Source organism: Pristiophorus japonicus, chromosome 15 (assembly GCF_044704955.1).
Source record: "Pristiophorus japonicus isolate sPriJap1 chromosome 15, sPriJap1.hap1, whole genome shotgun sequence".
Lineage (NCBI taxonomy): Eukaryota > Metazoa > Chordata > Chondrichthyes > Pristiophoridae > Pristiophorus > Pristiophorus japonicus.
This window is the reverse complement of record NC_091991.1, coordinates 172,529,804-172,550,791: the sequence shown is the minus strand read 5'-3', so window position 1 is coordinate 172,550,791 and position 20,988 is coordinate 172,529,804. Positions and strand designations below refer to the sequence as shown.

Here is a 20,988-nt window from a genome sequence, read left to right as displayed (position 1 = left end):
TCCCCACAACCCTTTACTCCCTTATTGCTCAAAAATCTATCTATCTCCGCCTTAAATATGACCCAGCCGCCACAGCTCTCTGGGGCAGAGAATTCTATAGATTTGAGAGAAGAAATTCCTCCTCACCTCAGTTTTAAATGGGCAGCCCATTATTCTGAGACTATGTCCCTAGTTTTAGTTTCCCCTATGAGTGGAAATATCCTCTCTGCATCCACCTTGTCGAGCCCCCTCATTCTCTTATATGGTTCGATAAGATCACTCTCATTTTTCTGAACTCCAATATGTATAGGCTCAACCTACCTTCATAAATCAACGCCCTCATCTCCGAAATCAACTGAGTGAACTTTCTCTAAACAGCCTCCAATGCAAGTCTTAAATACGGAGGTCTGGCCTCACCAATACCTTGTACAGATGTAGCAGGACTTCTCTGTTTTTATACTCTATCCCCCTTGCAAAAAAAGCCAACATTCCATTTGCCTTCCTGATTACTTGCTGTACCTGCATACTAACTAATTTTTTGTGTTTCATGCACAAAGACCCCCTGGTCCCTCTGTACTGCAGCACTTTGCAATTTTTCTCTATTTAAATTATAATTTGCTATTCTATTTTTTCTGCCCAAGTGGATAACCTCACATTTTCCCACATTATACTCCATCTGCCGAATTTTTGCCCATTTAGCCTGTCTATATCCCTTTGCAGATTTTGTGTGTCTTCGTCACAATTTGCTTTCCCACCCATCTTTGTATGATCAGCAAACCTGGCTACATTATACTCGGTCCCTTCCTCCAAGTCATTAATATAGATTGTAAATAGTTGAGGAGCCAGCACCGATCCCTGCGGCACCCCACTAGTCACTGATTGCCAACTGGAAAATGGCCCATTTATCCCTACTCTCTGTTTTCTGTTAGTTAGCCAATCCTCTAACCATGCTAATATATTACCCCCAACCCCGTGAACTTTTATCTTGTGCAGTAACCTTTTATGTGGCACCTTATCGAACGCCTTCTAGAAATCCAAATATACCACATCCACTGGTTCCCCCTTATCCACTTGCTCATTACATCCTCAAAGAACTTCAGCAAATTTGTTAAACGTGATTTCCCTTTCATAAAACCATGCTGACCATATACAGTAAACACCTCAAAGCACTGAAGTACCACGACCAGCGCTGCCTCTGAAAGATCCTGCAAATCCACTGGGAGGATAGACGAAGCAACATTAGTGTTCTCGATCAGGCCTACATCCCCAGCATCGAAGCACTGACCACACTCAATCAGCTCTGCTGGGCGGGCCACATCGTCCGTATGCCTGACACGAGACCCCCAAAGCAAGCGTTCTACTCGGAACTCCTACACGGCAAACAAGCCCCAGGTGGGCAGAGGCAATGTTTCAAGGACACCCTCAAAGCCTCCCACCGGCTCCTGAGAATCCCCGGCCCAAGACCGCCTTAAGTGGAGTTAGAGCATCCGGGATCGCGCTGAGCACCTCGAGTCTCATCGCCGAGAGCATGCAGAAACCAAACGTAGACAGTGAAGGAGCGTGCGGCAAACCAGACTCCCCACCCACCCTTTCCTTCAATGACTATCTGTCCCACCTGTGACAGAGACTGTAATTCCCATATTGGATTGTTCAGCCACCTGAGAATTCACTTTTAGATTGGAAGCAAGTCTTCCTCGATTTTGAGGGACTGCCTATGATATCAACTACACCAATGATTGATTCTCGGATCACAATTGACATGCAAACATTCAGAAAGTCTCCATTCACTGTAATCATTGCACACCTTTCAGAGGTTGAGGTTTACAACTATGGTCAGCCAAATTATGGTCCTTTATGGAGTTAAGTGGCTCAATCAATTCAGCAGTGTACTGAATGTTGCTGTTATTTAGATGATTAAATGATCTAAAATTCCCGAACATGATGACAGGACTTACAGTAGTTCAGAGTTGATGCAAATCTCTGGATTGATTCTGCACTCTATTTGTTAGTCAAAGTTCCACTGATGCAAAAAGAAGATTATACGTTGACCTACAGTTAATTCCGTTACTGTTCTTCGTCCAAATATGTTTCTGCAACTGTTCAGCTGATTAAAGAGGGGAAACAATATGATTCAGTAACATAACTTTTGGCAGAATGCAAAACATCGTGTGTGCAAGCAGTTTCTTTTCAAAGCAAGGATCGGCAGAAAGCAAGATATTAAATTTACAATGCCTGCCCACTGATGGCCCTGGTCTTCGTCTTCCTCAACAACCTTCTCCCACCCCACGTCTCCTGAAAATACTGATTCTTCGCTGGGTGCTGATCACCCTCAGTCCCCCAGAGAGTGGTCATTATTCAAGTGTGATCCTCGACAGTGAGCATTTAGTTGAACAACACACTGGTGAAACTTGCCATCAAGGAAGCCAATAAAAAGAAACGTGGAATGTATAGCACAGAAGCAGGCTAATTAGCCTGTGCTGGTGTTTATGCTCCATTTGAACCTCCTCCCACCCTACTTCAACTAACCCTATCTGCATATCCTTCTATTCCTTTCTCGCTCATGCACTTATCTACCTTCCGTTTAAATGCATCTATACCATTCCCCTCAACCACTCCCTGTGGTAGCGAGTTGCACATTCTCACCACTCTCTGTGTAAAGGAGTTTCTCCCGAATTCATTATTGGAGTTATTAGTGACTATTCTATATGTATGGCCCCTGGCTTTGGACTCCCTCACAAGTGGAAACATCTTCTTTAAGGTGATTGTCAAAAGAACCAAAGGCGGCATGAGGGGAAAAACTTATTTGATGCAGCGAGTGGTTAGGATCTGGAATGCGCTGCCTGAAAGTGTGGTGGAGGCAGACTCAATCGTGGCTTTCAAAGAGGAATTGAAGGAAAAAAAATTGCAGGGCAATCGGGAAAGGGCAGGGGAGTGGGACTAGCTGAGGTGCTCTTGAAGAGAGCCGGCACGGAATTGATGGGCCAGATAGCCTTCTTCTGTGCAGCAACCATTCTATGATTCTATGATCTTCTCTATGTCTGAAACGTACATACCCACAGTACCCTTAAACTATAAAGCCTGGTTTCAGCAAAGTGACATATGCTCCATAAACATAGAGTGGTATCGGTGATCTGCTAGTTTATTTTACCCTTCCCATCCTGTTTCTGCTGTATACTTTCTCTGTGGACAGTCTACACATTTTGTATGTGTTAGCTTTATAAAATTTGGACTGCGTCCTTTCACTTCACTTCGACCACTTTTCGGTTCAGTTCTGCTCTTTATTTGTTTTGACTGGATGTTTTCCGTCTTTCACTTCTCCCAATTTTTTTCTTTTGATGTTTAATTGTTTCCAGTTCGCACGTTGCCTTTTTATCCTCAGTCATTTTATTCTCAGCTGGAGAGCCAATGGAACAGACAAGGGAGAACAGTCGGGAATCATTCCTGCAAGTGTCCCAGACTGCTGGAATGGCCCAATTCCTGTGGTGACAAAAACTCTTGTCCTATTTACACTGACTGCAGCGGCATTTTAAGGACAGCCAGATGCTTTCTTTTCCTTTTTTTTGCGTATCTTATCCCCAAACCTTTTCAATTATTTGCCTTATGTGTAAGTCTGGTGAGTGCTGGAGGCGAAACCTTAACTGTTACAACAACAAGCGCGAGGAAAAGTACAGGAGAGGGGAATTCTACAGCAGTATCATGGGTACTTCCCTGTGGACCACTTTCAGCGGCCTTTCACTTTTTTTTGCCCAAAGCATCCACATTTGTGGTTCGCACTTGAGATTCAAATGATATTGATAAATTATTCACGTTTTTGCTCCTGGTGAATTAGTTTCGTTGCTTTAAGTGCCTAGATGTATTGCTGCCTTGTGTCAGACTCCTAGGCAATACTCTATATATAACAGCAAGGAATTTTCTACTGCTCTAACAAAGAAAGGGCAAACCTGCATTTATAGAGCACCTTAGCACGCTCTTGGGACATCGCAAAGCGTTTTACACCCACTGCTGTTCTGTAGGTAATGTAATAAGTTGCAATCATTATATTTGAGTGAGAAAGAAAGAAAGAAAGAAAGAAAGAAAGAAAGAAAGAAAGAAAGAAAGAAAGAAAGAAAGAAAGAAAGAAAGAAAGAAAGAACGAGAGAAAGAACGAGAGAAAGAAAGAACGAGAGAAAGAGAGAAAGAAACAGAGAAATAAAGAAAAAGTAAGAAAAATACATTTTTAAAACAGAAAAAGAATTGCATTTCTATCGCACCTTTCACAACCACCAGACGTCTCAAAGCACTTTACAGCCAATGAAGTACTTTTGGAGTGCAGTCACTGGTGTGATGTGGGAACTTAATTACATTGGTGTAATGCGTTAAACTTATATTTGAGAATTATCAGGACTTATCACTTTCTTTTGGAAAACTCACCAGAATGTTCTAGCCAGAGTGCAAAATAGCCTGTCTATCTTAACTGACTGAAAATATCTTGCTTAATATTTATTTCCAGAATGGTGAATATTTGCAAATAGAAAGCAGTTTGCCAGCACTACAGAATCAACTAAAAGCTGCAAATACGTAAAGCTGAACATTTTACACCAAATATTACAAAGCTTTAATAAAATATAACGGAAAGTATGCAGCAAATAGTAAAAGAAATTCTGCACTAATTAAGTATGAATGGACGCAGGAATCTTTCGGAAACAGTATATAATTATACTCACTCTTAATCTATTGATTTTCCACATGCAGATGTCAGATCCTCCACGGATTTTTAGATCACAAGTGTCTGCTGAACAAAGCCGCCTTTGAGCATTTCAACCCAAAATTAATTCAAAAACTGGTATCGACAGGGCAAGGGCACGGGAGACTAATAAAAGCCAAGTGACCTACAGCTATGTCTGCATTGCTATTCATATCTGCTGGGAAACCATGAGAAGAAAATGTCATCAGCGCTGCGGTTTGAGACAAGCTTCAAAAAAATGGGGCCTCTGCTCTCACGGCCATCTTTTTAAACTCAAAATTAATTTCTGCGACCAAACTTCTGGAATCACAACTACAATTAAATTTTCCGACATCAGGAACATTAATCTGTATTTCCGATGTTGACTGGCCTGCCCTGTATTAACCAGTATTTCCCATCTTTAGATCAAATTCCCAGCGTCCAGAATTCGGCTAACTTTGAACTGCGAGGACAAAGCTACTGGTTTATTTGAATCGTTGCACCCAAAATATGCACGAAAGGCACAACTCATATCCCGGTAATCTGCACAATACAAATAGCTTTAAAAAGAATGATCAGAGATATCAATGCAGATGAGGGAAACGTCTGGTACATTTCCCAATATTTCGCATGACTAACGACTGAAACGATACAAAATTTATTTCATTGTTCAATATTAGGAAATATGTTTCTTGTAAATATCATTGTAGGCTCACTTGGGGGATTTGAATGAGTGGCATTTTATAAACTAAAGACTAAAAAAGATGCACAATGGGAAATGGTGGTAGCCCAAGTTATTCCATGAGTGAGGGTGAAGTGATAAATCACATGTTGCAAAGCCCTCAAAGATAATGAAGTTTTTCATGAGCGTAACAAAATAAATCTTATGCTGTTGTGTCCCCACAAAATGTGTGGGGGTATTTTTTAATGGTTTTTAAAATTTAAATGAAAATTTTAAAATTTATCTCCAATCAAGAATAGTGTGCATTTGCATAGCATCTTTAACACAGTAAAATATCCCAACAGGCTTCACAGGAGCATAATCAGACAATAATTAACATCGAGCCAAAGGAGGAGGCATTCGGACAGATGACCAAGAGCTTAGTCAAGGAGGTAAGTCTTAAAGGAGGAAAGTGAGGTGGAGAGGTTTAGAGAGTTCCAGAGCTTAGGGCCCAGGCAGCTGAAGGCACGGCCACCAATGGTGGGGCAAAGGAAGTTGGAGAAACAGGATTATTAAAATTTTTGAGGATATTTCAATACCCAAACACAAGTCACCTGAGCTGGCTCTCATCACTGTCCAGTGACTCTTTAACAACCAGTTAACTGTTAATTAGTAGTCGCAGAATTTGCATCTCCAATTTAAGATTTACAAAAGATATTTTAATAGCTTAAAAATAAAATTGGCTTCAATTCCAAACTATAATTGTGTAGATAAGGTACATTTATATTTTACGAGCTAACCAATTCCATCCTGGTAAGGTTATCTCACATACCTAGGATTAGTTAACACTGGTATGATTAGATCTGTCAAATACATCTGCTTAGTGGTTAGGCTCATGGAACCGGGGAGTTTGTAAATATGCATCTGCTTTGGAACTGAAGGTTTCAGACAACGTTTAATTGAGGGCGAGAGATCTGACAGAATCCATTCTATAAAAAGCCATCGAGTTTTCTTTGTAGCCGGTTAAGTAAAATGCAAACACATTTCCTATTTCAACGTATTCTTTTTTCAAAATGGGAAGTGTTTAAAAGTAAAAATATGAAATTATAAATCTAATGAATACACCAAGTTTATCGATGACATAAACACATTCATTATAATCAAGAATAAGTTACCACGTGTGAAACTGGCTTTGAACATAAAAACATAAGAAATAGGAGCAGGAATAGGCCATTTGGCCCCTCGAGCCTGCTCCGCCATTTTAATACGATCATGGCTGATCCGATCATGGACTCAGGACCACTTCCCTGCCTGCTCCCCATTACCGCTTAATCCCTTATCGTTTAAGAAACTGTATATTTCTGTCTTAAATTTATTCAATGTCCCAGCTTCCACAGCTCTCTGGGGCAGCAAATTCCAGATTTATAACCCTCAGAGAAGAAATTTCTCATCTCAGTTTTAAATGGGCAGCCCCTTATTCTAAGATTATGCCCCCTAGTTCTAGTCTCCCCTATCAGTGGAAACATCCTCTCTGCATCCGCCTCGTCAAGCCTCCTCATAATCTTATACGTTTCGATAAGATCACCTCTCATTCTTCTGAATTCCAGTAAGTAGAGGCTCAATCTGCTCAATCTTTCCTCATAAGTCAACCCCCTCATCTCCAGAATCAATCTAGTGAACACCTTCTCTGAACTGCCTCCAAAGCAGTCCATTGTTTGTTGAAGTTCCGTTAATGTTTGCAAAAAATACAAGAAAAAATATCTTGAAAACAGGGAACACAGTCCAGAAAGCTGTAGGTAGGCTTTTGATACTCGCTTGAGCAGAAATTGACACGTGCCATACTGGCTTAAAAATGCATTGTGGATTCTGGATCCCAAATGTTCCATCTCCCCTTATTGCCATTGACCACAAGCCAACCTAACCCTTCCTCTCCCCTCTAAAGATGTAAAAGCTTAAAAAACTGTTGGCCTCAAGGGAGAGGAGGACTTCAAGCAAAACTTAGCCTCCATGGTGGACCTTCCGAGAAGCTGCAGTCATTCCTGAATTTACCCTCACAGGAGGCAAAGTGTCAAATGGGAATAATAGCTTAGGAAGGTCTGTTCCATCATCATATCAGCCCTCCAAGTCCCTACCACTACCGACAGGATTTTCAACCATCCAAGTGTTAGCTAAAGATAACCCTACCGATAGCAGCCCTGTACCAACAAGGATATCCCATCTCCTAATAGAACAATGATAAACAATAGCCCCTCTCTGCACAGTCTAAATATGAAATGCTGAGAGGGTGAGGTGAAAAGGGATGGGAGGAGGCTCATGCCGAGCAGTTGGGCCGCATAGAATCACAGAATGGTCACAGCATGGAAGGAGGCCATTCGGCCTGTCGAGCCCGTGCCGGCTCTCTGCAAGGGCACTTCAGCCAGTCGCGTTCCCTCGCCCTTTCCCCGTAGCCCGGCAAATTTTTTTCTTTCGGGTACTTACCCAACTCCCTTTTGAAAGCCCTGATTGAATCTGTCTCCACCACCCTTTCTGGCAGGGCATTCCAGATCTGAATCACTCGCTGCGTAAAAAAGATTTTTCTTATGTCGCCTTTGGTTCTTTTGCCAATCACCTGTCGACTCTGTCCAGACCTCTCATGATTTTGAACACCTCTATCAAATCTCCTCTCCTCTGCTCTGAGGAGAACAACCCCAGCTTCTCCAGTCTATCCACGTAACTGAAGCCCCTCATCCCTGGAGTCATTCTCGTAAATCTTTTCTGCACCCTCTCTAAGGCCTTCACATCCTTCCTAAAGTGCAGTGCCCAGAATTGGACACAATGCTCCAATTAAGGCCGAACCAGTGTTTTATACAGGTTCATTATAATTTCCATGCTTTGGATTGTGGAGAGGGGCGTATTGTTTATCATTGTTCAATGGGGCCGAAATTCAGGGTCCGGATAAGGCCCGTTATCGCCGATTTGCGGCGGAATCGAGTGGCTCGATGGCCGAACCGGAAAAAATCGGTGCTTCTCTCCCCTTTAAATGAGGGGAGAGACATGGTGACATATCCGTGCACTGACATCACCACCACTCCACCACTCCGCCGCTGTCACTCACCACCTCACTTCTGCCCCCATTATGACCAACTTCCGGTCTGCTCGAAAAAAAGACAAAGACCTGAATATCGATCAAGAGTCGACCTCTTCCGAGACGGCGGTAAAAACACTTTTTTTTTTAAAATCGCAAGTGCGCCAGCTTTCTGGCGGGCCTGAATTTCACCCCCATATACCTCGAATCATGAAGCCCAGGACCCCGCAAGCTTTTTAAACTGTTTTCTCTGTGTCTCCCATTTAAAACTGAGATGAGGAAGAATTTCTTCTCTCAAATGGAATTCTCTGCCCCAGAGGGCTGTGGAGGCTGGGTCATTGAATATATTTAACGTGGAGATAGACAGATTTTTGAGCAATAAGGGAGTAAAGGGTTATGGGGAGCGGGCAGGGAAGTGGAGCTGAGCACTAGATCAGATCAGCCATGATATTAAATGGCGGAGCAGGCTCAAGGGGCCAAATGGCCGACTCCTGCTCCTATTTCTTATGTTCAATGGCCTGTTTCTGTACTCTCGACTCTATGTAATTGTATGTAAATCATAATTACAGAAAACACTGAAATGCAATGCTCTGGAACTCAAAGCAGAAACTGGTTTTGTTAATAGAGTAACAAGATGCTCCAAACAGAATGGCGTTTATGCCCTTGGAGCCAAGGTAAACTGGCAATTCCATTTTGACCAGTTTCTCAACTCAAAAACATTTCCAACCGTTATTTTAAAAGAACTGACAACACAAGGTGTTTAGTCAACATTTAATATCCAAAGCAGCAGAATCGGTTAACATTTTTCAATAAATTCCATGATCGAACTGAGAACCTCGTTACTGAAATGTTTTTTTGACGAACGACTGTTAGTTTTTCAACCCGTGCAAACCTAAGGGAACTAGGACCTAAAACCTATCTGCGAATGGTAAATAGGAGAATGCCTGTGTTTCTCTGTAAATAACAACCTGTACATGAAGTCCTGGAAAAAGCTCAGTTTTTGTAAAGTGTAATTTCTGAAAAGCAATTTTGTTAGCAAGTCACGAGATACACAGAAAAACAAGCATTCTCCCACAATTTGTGCTTATAAAGGGAATTTCGACCTCTCAATTGCTAAATTATCCAACAGATTTTGTCGGGGCAAGACTTCAGTTCGACTTCACGTACACACCAGGTGTTGTGAAATTCCGGAATTAGTTGATATTCCAAGATTTGTTGACGAGTCTTCCGGCAAGACAAAACAAGTCAACAAGACATCAGCTGCACGTAAACAGGAAAAGTGAATGATTTTTTTCACCGCCCCCCCCCCCCCCCCCCCGCCGTTTTGTCGAGCTTATTCAAGCTGTTGAACAAAGAAACCATCGTCTTTGACTTGATGCAAATAGCCTCAATGTGGAACATTTGGAAAAAGGCTACACATACATAACTGATAACAACAGTGATAACATTGTTTTTTTTCAAGCATTACGGCCATTACTAGCTCCAAGTGTCTCATTACAATCCACTGCTTCGCTCGAGCCAATAACAACCACCTCAGGGCGTACCATAATGCCTGAACATAATGTTGTTAATCCTTTATTTCTGTTCAGCTGATAAAAATTAAATCACATTGCAAGTAAAAGTGACCTCCCAGTTAAGCACTAAGTGAAGGCACCAACTTTCCATGCCTTTCCTTTAAAGCAACCGAACGCGCTAATGGCGCATTGAAACCAAACTAATTTCTTTGGGCACTTAATCAAGACAGTGCCGGCTGACGGCCAACTTCATTTATTGGACTGGATTACATAAAGTAGACGCGAAATAAAAAACAGGCATGCTTTAAAAAAAGAACTGCACCAAACAAAAGGCAAGAATAAAGGGAAAAAGCATAATCAAAAACATCTTAGCCCTCCAATTTGTGGTGTGTGCACTATATACATAGTAATGGGAAAAGGATCCGATTCATTACATGAAAGGTGTGGCTGATTGACAGACATAGGCGCGTCAGTAATAAAAAGAAGCAATTCATTGCATTGTGTCACATGCGTAGCAAAATGTAGTCTTAACTCCTGGTTTGTGGTTTTGCATATATAGACTCCACACAGGATACTGGTCAGCAGTCCAACTATGGGATTTCTTGCACATGACTATGTTCATTTAGTAACAATAGAGAGCGGGCTAGAGTGGAAGTCAACACACTGCGATTGCTCGCAGCATCAATCCCAGCATCAAGACCGTTGGAACTGCACAATCATTTTTGAGTGAAATAACACCCAAGTTTTAAATTCTGGAGCTCGGGATGGATTCAGGTGTTTGCGGTGAGCACATGAAGCATGCCAGTATGCTCTGATGATCCATGTGGGGGTGACTTTTAACAGGAGAGTTCTCCCTGGTGTCCTGGCCAATATTTGTCCCTCAATCAACATCACTAAAAACAGGTTGTCTGGTCACTATCACATTGCTGTTTGTGGGAGCTTGCTGTGCGCCAATTGGCTGCCCGCTTCCTACATTGCAACAGTGACTACATTTCAAAAAGTACTTCATTGCCTGTAAAGCACATTGGGGTGTCCTGAGGTCAGGAAAGGCACTATGTAAATGCAAGTCCTTCTTTCGTTCAGCCAACGAGTGATAATCTCGTGGAGCAAATTACCTGCCCATTGTAGAATCTTCCCGATCATCATCCCATTGATTTGAATGGGATGAAAATCTGGCAGATTCTACAACGGATTCTACAACAAGCGGGCGATCCACTCCGCCAGGTTACCATGCTGGTGGTGAAGGTGAAAATTGCGCCGATATTGTTGAATAGTGAAGGGAGACCAATTGTTGTCCTCTATCAGGGGTTACAGATTTAAAATAGTAAAAAGTCAATTTAAGTAAAGAAAGACTTGTATTTATATAGTGCCTTTCATGACCGCAGGACATCCCAAAGCGCTTCACAGCCAATGAAGTACTTTTGAAGTGTAGTCACTGTTGTAATGTGGGAAACGCAGCCGCAAGATCCCATAAACAGCAACCAGATATATATTGTTTTTAAGTCATGTTGGCTGAGGGATAAATATTTTCCAGGGCATGAGGGAGAACTCCTCTGCTCTTCTTCGAATACTGCCATGGGATCTTTTACATCCACCTGAGGGGGCAGGCGGAGCCTGAAGTGGGGCTTGAACCCACGATCTTCTGACTGAGATGCGAGAGTCAAAAGGTTTAAGGCTGATATAAGCAAGTTCTTCTTCATACAGAGAGTGACCAACTTCCGGAATGGAGTTCAAGATAGAATTGTGGGCATGAAAATTCTGTTACCATTTGAGGAACAATTACATGCTGAAAATGGTGGTGGCGGGTAGAAATTAAGATGGGGTGTTCAGCCTCCCATAACCGTAATTGTTCGGTGTTATTAGTTGAGAGCCTGTCTGTGTTTAAAGCAAAATCGGTGCACTAAAAGTGACAGCAAATAGGTGCATGTGGCATCAAACAATTTGTCAGCTGGCATTTCAAATTACGATTGAGAAATAAAACTGGTCACACAATAATTCTTCAGGAGCAAATACTTGTAACTTGCATGACCATTTTCAGCAGGATTTGAGCATAATATTATACATTTCACAGATAAATATCAATGAGACACAAGACACTGGCATCCAGTTTGGAGTTTCAGAAGCTAATAAGCAGTGCTTCAAACAGCTACACCCAGAAATTGGATGAATCGTTTAAACCCCTCAAAAAAAACTGGAGCCCCGAGTTAGGTGAGCTTTTTAATATCACAGCAATTTCAGAGTTCTAAATGGGAAGCTTTCCCAAATAGGTGCAGTGTCAAAGGGATCAATGAAGGCGAATTGATTTTTTAAAAAAATTTGTTCCTTTAAAGCAGCATCCTCTTTAAAAAAAAATAATAAACCAAAATTCTGAAGTGACATAATGGAATGGCTAAAGGATGCTTTTGCAGAAGGCTCTTGATTTAATTTTACAATCTGGAAAAAAAAAACAGCATTTTAACTCGTCTGAAAAAAAATCACATGCTCTTCTCCTTCTCCAATCCCCACCCCCCCGCCCCATCATAAAAGAATTCTGAAGTAGCCCTTTATCATCATAGGCAGTCCCTCGGAATCGAGGAAGACTTGCTTCCACTCCCAAAGTGAGTTCTTTGATGGCTGAACAGTCCGATACTAGAGCCACAGACCCTGTTACAGGGGGGACAGACATTCGTCGAGGGAAGGGGTGGGTGGGGCTGGTTTGCTGCGCGCTCCTTCCGCTGCCTGCGCTTGACCTCTTCACGCTCTTTGCGTTGAGACTCAAAGAGCTCAACGCCCTCCCGGATGGACTTTCTCCACCTCGGGCGATCTTCGGCCAGGGTCTCCCAGGTGTCAGCGGTGATGTCGCACTTTACCAGGGAGGCTTTGAGGGTGTCCTTGTAACGTTTCCGCTGTCCTCCTTTGGCTCGTTTACCATGAAGGAGCTCCGCATAAGGCATTTGCTTAGGGAGTCTCGTATCTGACATGAGAACTATGTGGCCTGCCTAGCGAAGCAGATCATGTGTGGTCAGTGCTTCAATATTGGGGATGTTGGCCTGGACGAGGACACTGATGTTGGTGCGCCTGTCCTCCCAGGGGCTTTGCAGGACCTTGCGGAGACAATGTTGGTGATGTATCTCCAGCGACTTGAAGTGCCGTCTATACATCGTCCATGCCTCAGATCCATAAAGGAGGGTGGGTATTACTACAGCCCTGTAGACCATGAGCTTGGTGGTAGATTTGAGGGCCTAGTCTTCAAACACTCTTTTCCTCAGAGGGCCGAAAGCTGCACTGGTGCACTGGAAGCGAAGATGAATCACCGCATCAATGTCTGCTTTTGTTGATAAGAGGCTCCCGAGATATGGGAAATGGTCCACGTTGTCGAGGGCCGTGCCGTGAATCTTGATGATTGGAGGGCAGTGTTGTGTGGCAGGGACAGGCAGATGTTGGACCTTTGTCTTACAGATGTTAAGCGTAAGGCCCATGCTTTCATATGCCTCAGTGAATACATTGACTATATCCTGGAATTCAGCCTCAGAATGTGCGCAGACGTAGGCGTTGTCCGTGTACTGTAGCTCAACGACAGAGGTTGGAGTGATCTTGGACCTGTCCTGGAGGCGGCGTAGGTTAAACAGCTTCCCACTGGTTCTGTAGTTTAGTTCCACTCCAGCGGGGAGTTTGTTGATTGTGAGGTGGAGCATTTAAACGAAAGTACGTAAAACTAGAGAATTGAATGGATAAAATTCTCTGGCAGAGTACGGAATATTCTGAGGGATCTGGACTCTTACTTGGATGGTTAAAAAGTAGGTGTTTTCCCATGTGGATAAGCGTATGTACAGTTATGCATATTAGGCTTGGAAACATTGCGAATGATTACATAGTGGAGATGGGGGGAAGGAAGTGAAATGTGAAAAAGACTTGCGGGTTCTAATTAACCACTCATTGATCTAGTCAGAGTGCTTCAATCAGATCTAGAGAGATGTGCAGGGTGTGCAGCAAGATTAAATCCAGAACGATGATATCAACTCTTTACAATGCTTTGGCTAGACCACATTTAAGACTTCTTCAAGAAGCATTAAGTCTCTACGTCTCCATACTTAGAGATGCACTGTTAATGTGGGAGAGCAGCGAATAGGATACACAGGCCCAGATCACTGTGGTTATTAATGCAGATTTGGTATTATTTCTGAAGAGAGGAGGATGAGTGGGCAGATTTTAGAAAGGAAGCAAAAACATTAATTACACTTGATGTTGACCACAGACCGAGAGGACAACCTTACTGTCAGAAAGGAAAATTGGATACAGATTTTTGTCACAAAAAGAATTGTTGAGCCATACCCTACATTACAACAGTGACTATACTTCAAAAAGTACGTAATTAGCTGGGAGGGGGAATTGGGACATCCTAAGGTTGTGTGAAGCGCTATATAAATGCAAGTCCTTTCTTTTCTTTCATGGGGTGAATGGAACAAAGCAAACACAGTCAAGATGAAGAAAACCCATTGTATGATTAGGTTTGAATCAATTTCCAAATTGTTTTAATACGACAGCGGTGAGAATGATTGAGTCCTGGGAGGCGAGCGATTGCACACTGTAGTACAGCCTAATGGATAGTTAAACAAAATAGCCAACGAGAGTAATGTTATGACTTAGTGCTGCGCACTTCAGGAAATGGCACACAGATGCCTGCACGCCAAATTCAAGCCTGCGCAATTCTTGGTCCAAAGTCGGAAAGACCATGAGTCAGGAATGTCAGCATCATGCACCAATTCCCGATATACGCTCCTGTCGCTGAAGCTCCGTTCCAGGAGTTCTAAATTATAAATTTTACCCCAATGTTAGGTAGTGATTTTACATATTTCTAACAAATATATGTGTGTAGCAAAGAATGACTAATAAATCAGCCTCAGCATTTTCATGATCAGAAGGTCCAAGTTCAAATCTCGGAAGTCGTGTCACATTCAAACTCATTTCATCGAGCCATACAGCACAGGAGGCCATTTAGCCCATTGTGGCTGTGCCAGCTCTTTGAAAGAGCGATCCAATTAAACCCATTTCCCCTGCTCTTTCCCCACGGTCCAGCAAACTTTTCTTCCCCCCGCCCCCACCTCCCCGGTCATTTAACCTCAATGGTGGAAATTCAACCAGCCCTTGGACACGCTGCTGGGTAAAGCTCTTTGTGATAACAGAGTGGAGTCAGAGGGAGAAAAAGACAAAGTGACGGGACCAAAACCATTCCCACCCCACAGAAGCTGAAGCGGCAGTACAATCTTCTACTGATAATTCAAAACGGTTAATATGCTAAAAAAAAAATCGTGACTTTTATCTAATATTTTGAATTAAACAATGTAAATACCACAGCGTGGGGATTTCATGCTTAAAAAAAACAAACTGCATTACCAGATTCTCGGAATGAAGAACAGTAGAGCAGAATCAGGGGAAGTCGTAACGGGGAACAAAGAAATGGCGGACCAATTGAACAAGTACTTTGGTTCGGTATTCACTAAGGAGGACACAAACAACCTTCCGGATATAAAAGGGGTCGGAGGGTCTAGTAAGGAGGAGGAACTGAGGGAAATCCTTATTAGTCGGGAAATTGTGTTGGGGAAATTGATGGGGAAATTAAGGATGTCATAGCAGTGCATTTGGAAAGAGGTGACATGATAGGTCCAAGTCAGCATGGATTTGTGAAAGGGAAATCATGCTTGACAAATCTTCTGGAATTTTTTGAGGATGTTTCCAGTAGAGTGGACAAGAGAGAACCAGTTGATGTGGTATATTTGGACTTTCAGAAGGCTTTCGACAAGGTCCCACACAAGAGATTAATGTGCAAAGTTAAAGCACATGGGATTGGGGGTAGTGTGCTGACATGGATTGAGAACTGGTTGTCAGACAGGAAGCAAAGAGTAGGAGTAAATGGGGACTTTTCAGAATGGCAGGCAGTGACTAGTGGGGTACCGCAAGGTTCTGTGCTGGGGCCCCAGCTGTTTACACTGTACATTAATGATTTAGACGAGGGGATTAAATGTAGTATCTCCAAATTTGCGGATGACACTAAGTTGGGTGGCAGTGTGAGCTGCGAGGAGGATGCTATGAGGCTGCAGAGTGACTTGGATAGGTTAGGTGAGTGGGCAAATGCATGGCAGATGAAGTATAATGTGGATAAATGTGAGGTTATCCACTTTGGTGGTAAAAACAGAGAGACAGACTATTATCTGAATGGTGACAGATTAGGAAAAGGGCAGGTGCAACGAGACCTGGGTGTCATGGTACATCAGTCATTGAAGGTTGGCATGCAGGTACAGCAGGCGGTTAAGAAAGCAAATGGCATGTTGGCCTTCATAGCGAGGGGATTTGAGTACAGGGGCAGGGAGGTGTTGCTACAGTTGTACAGGGCCTTGGTGAGGCCACACCTGGAGTATTGTGTACAGTTTTGGTCTCCTAACCTGAGGAAGGACATTCTTGCTATTGAGGGAGTGCAGCGAAGGTTCACCAGACTGATTCCCGGGATGGCGGGACTGACCTATCAAGAAAGACTGGATCAACTGGGCTTGTATTCACTGGAGTTCAGAAGAATGAGAGGGGATCTCATAGAAACGTTTAAAATTCTGACGGGGTTAGACAGGTTAGATGCAGGAAGAATGTTCCCAATGTTGGGGAAGTCCAGAACCAGGGGACACAGTCTAAGGATAAGGGGTAAGCCATTTAGGACCGAGATGAGGAGGAATTTCTTCACCCAGAGAGTGGTGAACCTGTGGAATTCTCTACCACAGAAAGTTGTTGAGGCCAATTCACTAAATATATTCAAAAAGGAGTTCGATGAAGTCCTTACTACTAGGGGGATCAAGGGGTATGGTGAGAAAGCAAGAAGGGGGTACTGAAGTTGCATGTTCAGCCATGAACTCATTGAATGGCGGTGCAGGCTAGAAGGGCCGAATGGCCTACTCCTGCACCTATTTTCTATGTTTCTATAATGGAAACCTTGCAGGGTTGTGAGAAGAAGAAACACAAAGACAAGTATAGACACTAGCAGCCTTGTGCCTTTTGCACTTTTCATGCACCTTTCATTGGGGCCAAGTTTTGGCCTGAGTTGCTCCTGTTTTTTTGGAGCAACTGGTTTCGAATCGAGTATCTTAGAAATTGCAATTCTCGGCAATTAGTTTGCTCCAGTTCTAGTCAGTTAGAACAGTTTCAGTTTGGAATAGATTTTTTTTTTCCAAAAGGGGGCATGTCCAGCCACTTACGCCCGTTTTGAAAGTTTAGGCAGTGAAAACTTACTCCAAACTAACTTAGAATGGAGTAAGTGTAGATTTTTGTACGCTCAGAAAAACCTTGCCTACACTTTAGAAAATCAGGCGTAGGTTACAAATCAAGCGTAGGGAATGGGGGGGGGGGGGGGTTTAAAAGGGAAGGTTACAAACATTAAACACTCCAGTTTTACAAATAAAGAGCCATCATCAATAATAAATGATAAATACATCAATAAATCAATCAAAAAAAATTAATAAAAAATATTTTTTTTAAAAAATCAATCAATAAAAAAATTTCTACTCACTGACTGCAGCACCGGGAGCCCTCCAATGGCGTGCTGGGACCCCCCCCCCCCACCCCACCCCCACAGTGTGTCTCTCTCTCTCTCACTCTCTGTCCGTCAGTGTCTATGTGTTTCTGACGGGGAGATTGGAGGGAGAGGGAGGGGGGGGGAGGGAGGGGGGGGAGGGAGAGGGAGAGGGGGAGGGAATAGGGAGGAGGAGAGGAGAGGGAGGGAGGGGGAGAGGAGAGGGAGGGAGGGGGAGAGAGCGGGAGGGAGGGGGAGAGGAGAGGGAGGAGGCTGAACGGGCCCGGCTGACGTGAAGAAGCCGGGCCCAAGCATTCGGGCGGGGCCTGTACCCAGCAAGGTAGGTGGCCGGGGGGAACCAGAGTGGGGGGGGGGGGGGGGGGGGCGGAGAAGAGCGAGTCTGGGGAGGGTCGGTGGCGGGGGGGTTGAGAGAGCCAGCTGGAGTCAGAGCAGGAGCTGGACCAGGGAGGCACAGCCTGATCCTCGCAGCCCCAGTGAGGCCATTCGGCCAGGGCTAGGGGCTGCGTGCTTCGGGCCCCTCCCACACAGTTTCGGGCACCTGGAGCTACCGCACATGCGCGCCCGTGCAGAGGTCCCTGCACTGATTTCAGCGCAGGGACCTGGCTCCGCTCCTCACAGCTCGTGCTGCGCTGCGACGCGACGAGCTGCAAAGGACCTGCAGGGAGCCGGAGAGTGTGCAGGTATTTTTTTGGCGCACTTTCGGGCGCAAAAAACAGGCGTCCAGGTTGCGTGCAGCCCAAAACTTGGGCCCAATGTTTTCAGCTTCCCACCTCAACTGGGGAAAGACACAGCCATTAATAAATAAGATTTTATAATGTTAAATAGGTTTTATCTCAAATGGTATTTACAGAAAAAATGCACCAAATCAGAACAAAGTGTCTGTAAAATAATTTATCATGCTAAATATGTGAAGACAAAATAGATCTTGGGAACACAGATAGCACGTGCCAGAAATTTGCTTACAGCTGGGTTGCAATTTTCAACTGCAGAAATTGATGTCATAATTGTTGTGCCAAGGGTGTGACTCATATTTCCACATCACATAAAGCTATACAGACTATATTTACATAGAATTACATAGACTCTACAGCACAGAAATGGGCCATTCGGCCCAACTGGTCTGTGCCGGTGTTTATGCTCCACACGGGCCTCCTCTCACCCTACTTCATCTAACCTCATTAGCATGTCCTTCTATTCCTTTTGCCCTCATGGGCTTATCTAACTTCCCCTCAAGTGCATCCACGCCACTCACCTCAACCACTCCACGTGGCATGGAGCGCCACACTCCAACCACTCTCTGGTCAAGAAGCAGCTTCTCCGTCTACGCTATCGAAGCCTTTCATAACACCTCTATCAGGACATGCCTGGGCCTTCTATTTTCCTGTTCAATCTTTCCTGATAGTTTATAGCCTCTCAGTTCTGGTGTCACCCTTGTAAATCTTTTTTGCACTTTTTTCAGTGCCTCTATATCCAAAGCTTATATCTGCTGTTGACTGCATTCCCATTATGTAAAAGTACATTATGACAGTAATGTAGGATTGAACTACCCAAAGACTAAAACCATCGATCCACCATCTTACAACCTGCACTGCTCCTATACAAATGATGAATGCCCCTTGAAAGAATATGTGGGCTTTCAAATTCACTGACGATCTTTCTTTCTAGCTATCCCTCGCTCCCCCAACCTTCTCTGCACCACTCCCGACCAAAGAGGGGTATGAAGCCTGTTCCTGGGCCTCTACCAATGGGATTCCATAAAATGCCACTGGAAGCTGCATGAAAGCAGTGTGGGGTGAATTGCTCTCCGGGTTACTCTTGCTCCCTGAAGAAAAGTCTCCAGCCCGCTGAACCCGTCAACCTGGTAAAGATCAGCAACTCACCATGGGGAGGAACTGCTGGCATGAAAAGCACTCAGCTGCCACCTTGCCTTTCCTTTATGTCAGTGGGTAGCACACTCGCCTCTGAGTCAGAAGGTTGTGGGTTCAAATCCCACTCCAGGGACTTGAGCACATAAATCTAGGCTGACACTCCCAGTGCAGTGCTGAGGGAGTGCTGCACTGTCGGAGCTGCCGTCTTTCGGATGAGACTTTAAAACGAAGTCCCGTCAACCCTCTCAGATGGACGTAAAAGATCCCTTGGCACTATTTCAAAGAAGAGCAGTGGAGTTATCCCCGCTGTCCTGGACAATATTTATCCCTCAATCAGCATAACAAAAACAGATTGTCTGGTCATTATCACATTGCTGTTTGTGGGAGCTTGCTGTGCGCAAATTGGCTGCCACGTTTCCCACATTACAACAGTGGCTACCCTCCTAAAGTACTTAATTGGCTGTAAAGCGCGTTGAGATGTCTGGTGGTCATGAAAGGCGCTACATAAATGCAAGTCTTTCTTTCTTTAGCCATCCCATTATGTCACTTCAGAATTGTGATTATTGGCCCTGAAATTCTGTTTTGGCCTTCCCACGGGCATTTTAGAGAAAAAAATACGCACTTACCTTAAGCAGCTGCCCACGTTCAACTTTCCAATACTGAGGCCTTTCCTGACTGCCAGTTGCAGCGCTTGCACATCGACGCGTGCGCAGGCCTACAGCTGGAATCACATGGCTCTGGGGAGCCAATCAGGCAAAGTATCATAGTAATAGGAGTTCCGCAGGGTCCTAAACTCCTATTACTATGATTGTGATAGAGCCCGAAACTCCCAAAACACAGCACCAAACACACAAAACACAGCACCAAACACCCAAAACACTGCACCAAACACCCAAAACACTAATAAAAAAATAGAAAATAATTACACTACTTTCATTTAAATTAAAGTTATTAATGTCTTGTTTAGTGTAAGGCCTATGCTCTCAAACGCTACGGTGTACATGTTGACGATGGTTTGGAGTTCGTCCTCCGAGTGAGCGCAGACGCAGGCATCATCTGCATATTATAATTCGATGACCGAGGATGGCACGGCCTTGGCTCTGGTCTTAAGGCGATGGAGGTTGAACAGTTTTACGCTTGTTCTATAGATTCCACTCCAGCGGGAAGCTTACTGACGGTGAGATGTAGCTTTGCAGCAAGGAATATCGAGAAGAGCGTCGATGCAATGACATAGCTTTGCTTCACCCTGGTTCCTACAGGAATTGGGTCTGTGATGGATCCATTGGTCAGGATCACGGCTTGCATGTTATCCTGAAGCAAGCAGAGGATGGTGACAAATTTTTGAGGACAGCCGAATTCGTAGAGTACACTCCGTAATCCCTCACGGTTGACGGTGCTCTATCAACCTTCCCCCGCCACACAGCACTGCCCTCCCGATGATCAAAATCCATGATGAGGCCTTGGACAACGTGGACCATTTTTCATACCTCGGGAGCCTATTGTCAACAAGGGCAGATATCGATAACAAGGTCCAACACCGCCCTCAGTGTTCCAGTGCAGCCTTTGGTCGTCGAAGGAATAAAGTGTTTGAAGACCAGAACCTTAAAATCGGCACAAAGCTCATGGTCTACAGAGCAGCAGTGATACC

At 44.0% G+C, this 20,988-nt stretch overlaps 1 protein-coding gene across 2 annotated transcripts in view; it reads right to left on the bottom strand.

The window, feature by feature from the left end:
• The window catches only part of LOC139281249 (lipase maturation factor 1-like), a 470,429-nt gene that overhangs the window by 368,771 nt on the left and 80,670 nt on the right, over positions 1-20,988 (bottom strand). Inside the window, exon 1 of one of the 2 annotated variants that reach the window (XM_070901308.1) lies at positions 1,935-2,078. The exons of the other annotated variant lie outside the window; for it this stretch is intronic. The gene's annotated coding sequence lies outside the window, so the exon portion shown is untranslated. Of the gene's footprint in view, positions 1-1,934; positions 2,079-20,988 lie in introns of those variants that run through there. 2 annotated transcript variants of the gene reach the window in all.